Source organism: Corapipo altera, unplaced genomic scaffold (genome assembly GCF_003945725.1).
Source record: "Corapipo altera isolate COAL_440 unplaced genomic scaffold, ASM394572v1 0, whole genome shotgun sequence".
NCBI classification, from domain to species: domain Eukaryota; kingdom Metazoa; phylum Chordata; class Aves; order Passeriformes; family Pipridae; genus Corapipo; species Corapipo altera.
This window is the reverse complement of record NW_020884872.1, coordinates 60,466,389-60,478,689: the sequence shown is the minus strand read 5'-3', so window position 1 is coordinate 60,478,689 and position 12,301 is coordinate 60,466,389.

Below are 12,301 nucleotides of genomic sequence, written 5' to 3'. Positions count from 1 at the left end.
ATTCTGATAAAGCTTGATATCTGGTGACAGAGTGACTCTGTATGAACAGTCTGGTTTAGGAAAAAGTGTCTTCCAAAAGTGCTTTACTTTACATTGACAAGAAGAAAAGAGCTGTGGATGATACATTCAAATGTAAACATCTACACTGTAGACATTAAATTTAGGAGAGATGAATCCTGCATAATATTGTTGTTTGTGGGGGTGTAGATTCTAGAAAAATAAACTCTGTTCATTTCAGCTCAACATCACAAGATTTTTTTTTCTTGTGAAAATTTTACTTTTCTGTAAATGTTTCATATCAATTCTTTGAAATATTTAGACTTTATTCTCATACCATGAACATTTTGTATAAAAAAATATATTTCCAATAAAGCGATTGTCTATCCTACTACTTTCTGATAAGTCACGATGAATATCCTCAAGAGAGTACAAATATTCTTCTGCGCACTTTTTCACGCCTATTTCCAAGCTGTAGCTGCACCTAGCAATACGCAAGAAGAGCTGTTTCAAAGAAATTCATGATTTTGTGTTCATGGAATTACCAATTGGGAATGGTACCACCTATTTCTTTATTTGCAAATATATCAATATTTGAGAATACCTTCATTTTTAGGAAGGAAAACAAAGACAATTGGAAACCTATATCTTTTAAATTCATACAACTAATTATTTATCTGGAAACAGGTTTTCCTTGCCAATCATGTATAGATTTAGTCTCAGGGGAGATTGTAGGTTTTATTTAAAAAAATTTCACAGGCAATAAAGTATGTAGTCTTATGAGTTTGATGGGACCTGCTGTTTCTGTGGCAATAAAACTTCTATGAGGTTAATTCTTCCTCATGGTAAGGTTACTTTGATCACCCTCACTGGGAGCTCTGTAGCATGTATTAACATGTATTCTAGGTTGATTTAGTAATGTAAGGAGTTGTAATGTAAATGACAGACACCTCTGTGGAAAAACAACATAATCTGAATTAGTAAAGGTTTCATAATCTATAGTGTTAAGGTCAGTCAAGTCTCTAAGTGACTTGGATTCTGTATGTTCAGTTGACACAGTTTAACCTCAGTAGGTAACTAAGCACCACACAGCTGCTCACTCACTCTCCCCTAGTGGGATGGAGAAGAGAATCAGAAGGGTAAAAGTAACAGAAGTCACGAGTTGAAATAAAGACAGTTTAATAACCAAACAAAAACCATTAAACAAAAAATACAAAGCAAATGAAACACATCAAAACAAAAACAATAAAGGGAAACAGCAACCAAACACATGATATAAAAGAACCCAGATGCTCAGCACTAACAGACCAAAATCCAGCCAGTTCCTGAGCAATGTCACCCCTAGGTTTTACTGCTGAGTGTGATGTCACATGGTCTGGAATATCCCTTTGGTCAGCTAGGTCAGCTCTCTTGGCTGTGTCCCCTCACAACTTGTGCACTCCCAGCCTATTCACCGGTGCGAGTGCGAGAGGAAGAGAAGGCCTCTGCGTCAGCACAATTCAGCAATAACTGAAACATCTCTGTATTATCAACACTGCTTTCATCACAGATCCAAAACACAGCACCATACAAGCTACTATGAAGAAATTAAATTCTACCCTAGCCAAAATCAGTACAATATTCACCGTTTATTCCATATTATTTACATAATTTTCATGTCCCACACTATAAAGTAGATTCCCTATTAACCTCCACCTCATATCCCATCCTTTTATATATATACACAGGTAACATCCCCTTAGTCTATGAACCACCCCTGTGAAATGTCCATAAAAAGCCCATAAAATATAATACTCATAAAATGTCTGGTGAGATTGTTTAGTCCATGACTTTGGCCTCCATCTGTTAGGGTGGTCAGTCCAGGCAGGAGAGGTCGTGTGTTGTGCAGCATTACTGGACACCAAAACCAACTTACGGTCAGATCACTACCCCTCTTCCACTGCTTTTTGTAAGGCTTGGACTGGTTTGGACTAGGCCACAGGGTTTAACATTGCAATTAATTCCTCCCCTATCTTTTATCTTTTAGCAGTAAGAGTTTCCTGCTATAATATCTGTGACATATGGCAACTCCAACAATACTGACATACAACATCATATAACATGTGCATCAAAAATAAATAGCATCATACAATTCAGATAATGAGTTACTTTCACCCAAAAAAAGTATGCACAGTAGTTGAAGTCTCTTAACTTTATTAGTTCCACCCTGAATCTGAGCACAGACATAGCATACTGTAAAATTAAAAATGGCAAGAGCAATTTCAGAAACTACAGTCAGAAAGATTAAATGCATGCTCTCTATGTAGGAAGTCAGTAGTCTTTCTCATTAGCAACAGCAGTACGTGCTTTTTCCTTCTGTTACATTAGTTGAATGCATTGCATTTTTATTAACATTAAAATGTTGGACAAATCACTATAGACTTTTTATCCCAAGGGCTGCAGTAGTTGGAAAAGTTCCTTACATATGCTAGTTATGATGGGTAGTCTAGTATTGACGGTGAAAAGGAGGGAGTGATCAGTTTGCAGACCTATATATCATTGTATAAAACCACTTTACTTTTGATCAAAATCTCTAGTGTAGGATTTTCTGTTTGTTTTTGTGCAGAAGGATCATAAGATGCTCAAATGCAATTTCTGTGCAAGGCACACTTCCAGAATCCATTGATAGCTTTGCAGCCTACTCCTTTCCTTTTTAGGCTGTTCAGTGAGTAGGCAATGAAAAATCTCCTCTGCGGAGATAGATGAATTCCACCAGTAGCCTGGAAAATGTGTTCTCTTCCCTCTGGACTAGAAGAAGATTAATGCCCTCCAAGGCTTACCTAGCCTTAAATAACATTGAAAAAATAAGAATAGCAGGTTCCCCGGTTTGATATGCCTTAACCCAGTAAATGAAAACCCATCAGAATATAACTGTCTAAAGAAATTGAAGTATTAATATCATTGACTTTGCCTATATATCCAGAAAGAGTATCTGAACATTCCATAATCCAAATTGTTAAAAGGTACCGTTATCATGAAAATATTATGTTTTCAGGTCAGAGAGAGAGAGGAAGGCTTAATTTTAAGTCCTCCTATGGAAAAATATATCCTCCTATAAAATATATCCTCCTATAAAATATATATCTATCTTAAAAATGCAATAAATTTTCTATTGAATCAGACTAATAGTACATCTAGTCCAGTACTCTCTCTGGGAAAATAGTAATGAGAAAGACAATTTAAAGAGAGTATGTAAACCTGCTCATTTTCCGCACCATCCCCATTGTACTTCTTTTATACCTACAAATATTGTACTTGGCATTCTAGAGGAAAAATCTCTTCCCTAGTCCTTTCAGCATCCCTTTATGGATCTGCTATCTGGGCATTTTTTCAATCCTTTCTTGAACTTGGTTATCCTGACTGCCACCAAAATCTCCTATAGGAGAAAGTTCCAGGAATTCACTGCCCTTCATGCAAAAATATTCCTTGTGCTATGTTTTCAAATGCTGTCCTATTACTTCCACTGAGCATCCTAGTTCCAGTATTGTAGTATTTGGGAAGTAATAGTACTACATTCACCTAATCACTTCCTTCCTTCTACCTTCTCTTCTTATAACTGGACAGAAACTAATTTTTCTAGCATGTCCTACCTATGTCAGCTTTAAGTTTCTGGATCTCTAAGCTAAACAACCTGAAATATCACAGTCCATTGCACAGCAGCTGATTTCCAGGCTTCTGGATATTCATGTCAAAAGAGTCCAGGGAAAACAACATTTTTTGAAGAGTAGCTCAAAACTGGATATAGTCCAACTGGAACTTTTCTAAATAAGGCAAAAAGAATACTTCGCACACCTTATAGACTATTCTTTTGTTCACATCTTACAGTATTATGCATTATAAATGGTTTTTATTACATCATTATGCAAATGAGAACTCCACTTAGTCCTTCTATTTTGATGATAAAACACTAATAACTTTGCTCAAGATTTGGTTATTGGAACTACCTTCACTGCTCTATTAGTCTATTTTTTCTTTTTTTACTAATGGTATATTACTCTAAACAGTATTTTGAGAAAATCCTTTGTGTCAAAAACCTTGAGATATTTTTCCCTGAGTTTCTCTCCAAAGGCCCCCTCCAGCACTTTTGGAAGTGCTTGCAGATCTAATGATTACTTTTAGACCTTCCTATACTGGGGAGAATAGCTTCCTTTGATATCCAGACTGCCTCAACTTCTGGTGAAAATCTATTACAGGAGTCCAAATTGACTGTGGTTGTGAAGCCCTGTTTTTTGTCCTGGAGCTGTAAGATTTATGTTTCATCCTTTGATTTTTGTAAATTGTGTATCTTGCCTCCTGATTCGTTGTCCTGAAGAAGGGGTTTCACTGTCGTTTTTTTTCTCCTCTCCTCTTCCTCTCCTGATAGATAAAGAGTCTATAGTCCAATATTTAAGACCTGATGTTGTAACTGAAAAGAATGAAAGTCCAACCAGATTAGTAGGCTACACATTGACAGTTGTCTCACACAGTGGATGAGCATGTGCTTCACACCAAGCAGTAGGAATCCACAGCCTAAAGATTCTTTCTCACCCTCTCTCCCACCCTCAGCAAATCCATGCCTGAACAGAACACATAATCACATTCCCTCCCCTCTGACACTCTGCAAAGGAAGGACAGGAGAGTACCTTATTTCCATTACTTGGCCTACACCCAGACACAGTGGTGGCAGTATTTTTCGGTTGCTTGAACCTGGTTAAAAACATCAACCTGCCTTGCATCTACTCAGTGCATTCTAGCTCTGATGAGCACAGATGCAGTTTTTTTCTTTAATGAGAATGTGTCACCAGTACAGACAACATTTGCGCAGCTGGCATGCATATTTCTGCACCATATGCCAACTTACCTAATTTAGCAGAACAAGCACATCATCATCCTGCTTAAAACAAAGTCAGCCTAGATAAAAACATTTTAGAACAGTTAAACTTTTAAAAACACAGCCTGAAAAACCCAAAAAGGGTCTTTGTTGTTACTGATGCACTTTTAATTGTACACTGCCATACTCTTGTAACCTGAAGGTAAAAGCACATGTTAAGGTGCTTTTCTGAAAATATAATAAGCGAATAGAACATGCCAATAGATAGACCGAGTCTTAATGCCTTTATTGATATTGAACGAAAAGCAATACACAAAGTAGAAAAATGCAAAAAAACCCCCTGAAATAAGGGCAGTATGGGAAAGTAGTTTAACTCAGCCAAGCAGGGCGGCACCAGCAAAGGTATGTTGGGGTCATGGTATGATCAAGTGACAAACTAGGAAAATAATCATTATAAATGAATATAAGTGGGGCAATACTGCATTTGTCAAGGCTGGGGACAATAATGTTATTCATGCTGAAATAAGAGACAGCATAATGAGTTTTAGCTTTATAAAAGAAATGGGAAAGCCTTGCAAGTTTTGAAGCTAGTCTGGATCTCAACATCTAAACTGGAAGTTGCCAATCTGTCACTCTTTAGAATTTCAGTGTAATTCTCATGCCATAAGAAAATGCTGCTAGGAAAACATGCTAAGGCATTTTGCTGTGGCTACACACATCTGAATATCCAGAGTACTGGCAGTGATTAGAACATAGAAGAGTGGCAGAGAAATGGAGACATCAAGGAAAGCTACTGAGGCAGTGTGCACCAGAGTAGTGTGCACCCTATTTATATGTGGGTCTTCAGTCACAGTCCTGATCATTTCTCTTGCTTCCTCTGAAAAAAAACTGATGTCATGGACTAAAATATTCCATAGGTTGGATCCAATCTCTGGTATTTTAAGAGATCAAAACATTTTTATGAATAATATCTCATCAAGTTGTCAGATGATCACACTATTTATGTTTTGAATTAAAACCTGAAAAGCCTAATTTCAGAGTTTAGATTACCAGTCTGGTCTCTGTGTTCATCAGCTTTCTGTATCTAGATACAACAGGAAAAAATCTGCACAATAGACATTTTTGTATTTTGCACATAGCTTCTCCTCTGAAAACATTAATTTAGATACATACTCTCTCAAATATGTTTTGAATATATTATTTATTACAGTATTTATATTACTTTTGGTCACCTTGATCTTATCTGTAGATCAATAATTTAATGATTATAAAATTATCATCACCAGCTGATGTAACAGGTTTTACTTTTAGCTTTAAACACTACATAAACTGTTATTTGTATACCATTTTCTTGTCTTAAAGAAATCCAAAATACTCTTAAAATGTGTTTTAGATAAACTGTTTAATATTTACCACTGACTTTCAGTGGCTTAGTTGGTTCCTAGTAAATATTTGTCTACACATTTAGGTGTCGAGTAAAGTAGAAACTTATTTTCTCAGATTCTTTTTCCATTAGTGCTCATCAGTTATAAGTCAGGTTTAAAATTAGCAAAACATGACAAGATTGAGTGCTAGTATGAGATAGATTTCTCACACTGTTTGATGTTCATTACACATCATGATATACAGCACTGTAAATTCTACTCGTGTTTGTCTTTGTTTTGGCTGACTTTTAATCTTATTGGCTTTTTTTGATGCTGCCATGAACGTTTTACCAGGCCCTCCTTTACTCTTTTTATAAGTGTACATAAAATATGTATCTGAAATATCTGTCAAGTCACTGGCATAAGCTTCTGTCTACAGTTATCAGAAGCATACATTATGTTATTAGGATTCTGTACGTTAACTCTGTTTATACATCAGCATCCCAATTATTGTTGTTATTATTATTATTTTGTCTGTGAAACAAAGAAGGATATATCTGGAGGCTGAAATCAAGCCTCTTGCTGATTCTCTGAAATGGAATTTGTTGACTACTTCCCTTCAGAAATGTTTACTGTCATATGCAATATTCATAATATGGATAGATATTTTATATGAGAATAATTTAATTGTCTGTTCTGCTCAACCGTTGTTTAATGAATTCCTAACAATCTGAGCACAAGCCGTTGGAGGGCCATTATTAAATTTCATATTTACTTTACAGTTTTCTTCACCGCTGCTTCATCTGTTTAGGATTGTGATGACTATTAACTTTTGTTTTTCTTACAAATAAAGCTTTCAATACTTATTATTTGCAAAATGCAAAGTTTAAACTTTCATTGTTGGTGTCTATTGGTCATAAAAAAGTTAACTAACATTAAGAAATATTTTCATTTAATTCCAAAAAAACTCTGTCAGGAAAAATATTGAAACCCACAGAAAACGTGTAGCTACAGGAAATGGACAGTTTAGTATGTACTAAGAATATTTTAAAAGCTGCAGCAAAATTATTCAAGTGGTTTTAATTTAATTAGGTAATAACCTATTCTTAAGTTATGTGAAAGGGAGATAGGCATATGACCAAATAGGATGTCATTCACTATACTATTATTATTATTATATACAACTCCAGCCTACCACCTTTTATTCATCTCTTCTATAATCTGAATTGACTTAATCTTTTTGATCTCTCTTCCAATAAAAATTTTCTAAATTCTCATTTCCCTTCTTTGGACTGTTTCTCTTCTGCTATATCGTTTCATATCAAAATGAACACTGCAGTTATGAATACTGAATTTTTTAAATATGTGTCATCAGTATTGTTCTATCTTACCCTTCAAACAAATGTATGCCTTCCAGGTATCTCTGGTGCTTATAGAGCACTGAGGGATATTTTCACTTAACTGCTCCAATGACACCCAGCTCTCTTCCCTAAGTGACTGCAACTCATTACAGATCCGTCAATGTGTTGGGGTAGCTTGTAGTATTCGTTCTAATGTATTTTTCTGTAATAATCTTATTCTGCCATTGGGTTGTCTAATTGTGTCATTTTCTGAAGTACTTTCAGAGTATATTTATATATACATTGTTTTTAATAAAGTTCATTATTAAAATATTCAAGAACTTCCTAGAAAATAAATAATTTTCAAGAATAATTAACTCCCATTTCAATTTAAATGTTCCATTTGCTCAACAGCTCCTCTTTTAATCCTTAAGTTTTTTAAAGTATTGCTTAAAAATTCTGTGAACATTTACTAAGGACCTGGTATTTCTGTGTTTGCTTTATGTAGACCTAATTGTGGTCTTCTAGTACCTGAAAGGAACCTACAAGAAAGATGGAGGAGGACAATTTACAAGGGCATGTAGTGATAGAACAAGGGAAAATGGTTTCAAACTGAAAGAGAGTAGGTTTAGATTGGATATTAGGAGGAAGTTTTTCATTGTGAGGGTGGTGAGGCATGGATACAGGTTGCCCAGAGAAGCTGTGGACTCTCCATCTTTGGAAGTGTTCAAAGCAAGGTTGGAGGGAGCTTTGAGCAACCTGGTCTAGTGGAAGGTGTCCCTGCCCTTGGCAGGAGGGTTGAAAATAGGTGATTCTTAAGGTCCCTTTCAACTGAGGCCATTCTACTGTTCTGCAATTATTCCATCAAATCTTGAATCAACAGTTAGGATGGAGTTTTAATTAATTTTCACTACTCCTGTAGGCATTCCAGATTCTCCCTGACTGTTTTACTTTTCCATTTAGTGTAGGCTAAACACCAACCTGAGGAAGTGGAATTCCTATAACTACATACCTGATGAAAAATTAACATACTTATCTTATGTTTCTAGTAGAGAATCCAGGCATGCTGTATCCAAGTATACTTCCTCGCTGCAGTCTGACTTCATACTGGGGAGAGACCTGGATATATGTCAGCCTCCTGTATCTTAATTTCAAAAATCAAATAACCTGGGTACACATCCCAGATACCATCAGGGTTTTCCAGTGGTGCGGAAGATGGTAGCACCAAGATTCTCGGTGTGTTCTGTAATAACAGTCAGAAGTTAGTAAGCATAAAGGAGTATTTACCTTTCTTGTCTGTCTTCTTCAACATTATCTGCAAGGTGCTGGCTGTGTGTACTTATGAAAGATAGGATGGAAAACCTAAGCTATTCTATAATAATAATAATAAAAAATTACTTTTAATTGAAGGATTAAAATTCAATATTTGCCTATTTTAAAATAAACAGTTGTGGAAGAAAAACTCGCACAATTTTTCTTTCACTGAGCATCTTCTAGGCAGGTAGCTCAACAGTAAGAATAGAGAAAGGATCTGTCTTATTTATTCTCCTTGGAGTCAGGAATTCTACATTCTCAAAGACTCAACTTCAACAGATGAGTTATCCATTCATCTTCAACGCTTCACAGCTTTGTGACAGGTAAAAATTTGAGAGTTAGATGTTTAGGTCTCTGTGAGATGAGAGTTTAGCTATCTTTTAGGACTCTTCTTCACTTAGTTTTCTTCTCTGAGTGTTCTAAGTTATTATTTATATAAGAGTCAGGTAACGTTGCCCTAATTGTAAGTAAAAATGTTGATGTCAGCACTTAATAACAGAACAGAGCTTCACTGAGATTCCTACATGCCATTTTAAGAGAGGTTTTAAACCCAGGAAGGGTGTAACATTTTTCTGCTTTTTGATGTAACCTAATGGCATCCAAGCATTCAAGTATGTCAGCTGTTAAGATCCTTGGATTTAAAATCTCAAGTCAAAAATCACTGGAAACTCCATTTTAGGTGTTGCAACACTGAACCATACAGCACTTAGATGAGGGCCTAGATAACCAGACTCGTTGCTTACTAAAGGTAGTTTTATTTTTACAGTGAGCAGGTATAACAAATCACTAATATAGAATTTTTTTTTTTCAGAATGGCTGTTTTGTCTTTCCAGGAACTTGAATAGGTTTGACAGACTTTCTGAATATAGACAAATTTCATCTAAGTTGTGCTTTAATATTCAGCTTTTATATGAATCAAGGGGAAGTTAGTATTTCACTGACTTTAGAAGCCTAAATACTTATGAGGGTCTAGATCATGCATAACCAATGGCTCATGAATCATAAAATCTATGAGGTTGAGAAAGACCATAAGATCATCAATTGCAACAACTAACCTAACACTGTCAAGTCCACCACTAAAACACAGCATTTTAATTGAAGAAATTTTTCCTAATATCCAATCTAAACCTCTCCTGGTGCAAATTGAGCCATTTCCACTTGTCCTATTGCTTGTTACTTGGAAGAAGAGACCAACACCTGCTTTGGTATGACCTACTTTCAGCTAATTGTAGAGAACATAAGGTCTCCCCTGAGCCTCTGTTCCAGGCTAAAAGTTCCACACCCCCCAGCCACTCCTCATAAGACTTGTGCTCTTGACCTTTCACAGCTTTGCTGCCCTTCTCTGGACATACCTCCAGTATCTCAATGTCTTTCTTAAAGTGAGGGGCCCAAAACTGAACACAGAATTCAAGGTATGGCCTCATCAGTTGTGATGGTTGCATGACACCTTAACCAAACTAGCAGTGGTTTGGTATGTTCTCCAAAACAGGTAAAAGCTTGAGCTATTACATGACCAAAAACTCCTCTAGCAAACCCCAAAGGAACAGAGAGACACATACACATTGATGTGTATGAACTTGGAACACCACCATATGATTAGCACATGAAAAGCAGGTGGTTTTTTCTGGACTCATTTATCATAGAACCAAGAAGGTTATGGGTACAAGGAATCTCATGCATATCTTTATAATTGTGTGTAATTTGACTATGAACCAACTACTTTATTCCATAAATGAGACAGCCAAAATGAGTCTTCTTTGAGCTCTCCCTGCTAGACAGCCTGAGCGCATGGCGGTGATCTCCTGTTGAGCTGGGATTTCTCTCGAGGTTGCTTCTCAAGGCACAGAGCTTTTACCAGTCACAGATGAGCCCAATTTGAATTCTCCCTGAATTTCAACTGGAATACATACCAGGTGACTCTAGCTTTGAGCAGGGAAGCCTCTCAAGGTTTGAAATTTCATACCTGAGATTGAGATCCTTCCTTACTCAAGGTGGAAAGATCCTTTATTTAAAACTAATCCTCAGTAAGTGACTGAAAGCATGCTAAATTAACACAGATGAGACATTACTAATCATGTAGTTATTACAAACTTTGCACATATAATCCTTTAGACATAAGCTGTTGACCAAATCTAGGACTAAGTCTGGATCTAGCCACTCACAGACTCCTCTCTGAGAAGGAGTTTAAAAAACAAGGGAGTCCTTTCTGAATTTTATGACTCAGTGGGAGGGTGTTCCTTGCCCTTTTTCAACTCTGGTCTCTGTGTAAATGATTCTAGCTTGATGCTAACTCAATATTCCTTTCTGCATTTCTTCCACATAGTAACTGATAGAGTGAAACTTGCTATCAAACTTTGTGTAAGTCACAATTTATAAATTTATGTTAAAAATGCTTTTACTAGTACATGGTGATTCTTTGAGAATTCAAAATCATTCATTCAATAAAAATTGATATACGCAGAAGGATCCTAAATCAGGATTCACAAAACCAGTGTAAGTACAGTGTGACTATAGTCACTATAGTCACTATAGTCACTATAATCACTATAGTCACTTCCCTAGTCTAGCTGGCCACACTCTTTCTGATACAGGACAGGATACCACTGGCTTTCTTGGCCACCTGGACACACTGCTAGCTCATGTTCAGCCAACTATTGACCAGAAACCCAGGTCCTTTTCTGCCAGGCAGCTTTCCCACCACTTCTCCCCAGTTATGAAGCACTGCATGAGGTTGTTGTGATACAAGTGCAGGACCTGGCACTTCACTTTGTTGAACTTCATCCAGTTGGCCTCATCCCATTGATCTAGCCTGTCCAGATTGCTCTATAAAGCCTTCCTACCCTCCAGCAGATCAACATATCTGCCCAACTTTGTGTTCTCTGCAAACTGCCTGAGAATGTACTTGATCCCGTCATCCAGATAATTGATAAATATATTAAACACAACTGCTCCCAATATTGAGCCTGGGGGAACATTGCCTGTGACTGGTTGCCAACAGGATGTAACTCTCTGTGTCTGGTCACGCAGTTTTTAATGCAATGAACAGTGAACCCATCCAGGCCACTAATACTGCGGGAAATGACGTTGAAGACTTTACTGAAGTCTAGAGAGACAACACACATAACCTTTCCTTCATCCACTAAGCATGTGCCCTGGTTTTAGCTAGGTTAGAGTTAATTTCTTCTCAGTAGCTGTCACAGTGTTGTGTTTTGGGTCTGGAGTGAGAATGGTGTGGATAACACACTGATGTTTTGGGTTTTACTAAGTCATACTTACCCTAAGTCAAGGTCTTTTGTTTTTTCCCTTGTCTCATGCCCTGCCAGTGGGAGGCAGCATAACTGGGACAGGTGACCTAAACTGACCAAAAGGATAATCCACACCATAGAACGTCATACCCAACATATAAAATGGGAGAGTTACCTGGAAGGGAACAAGAT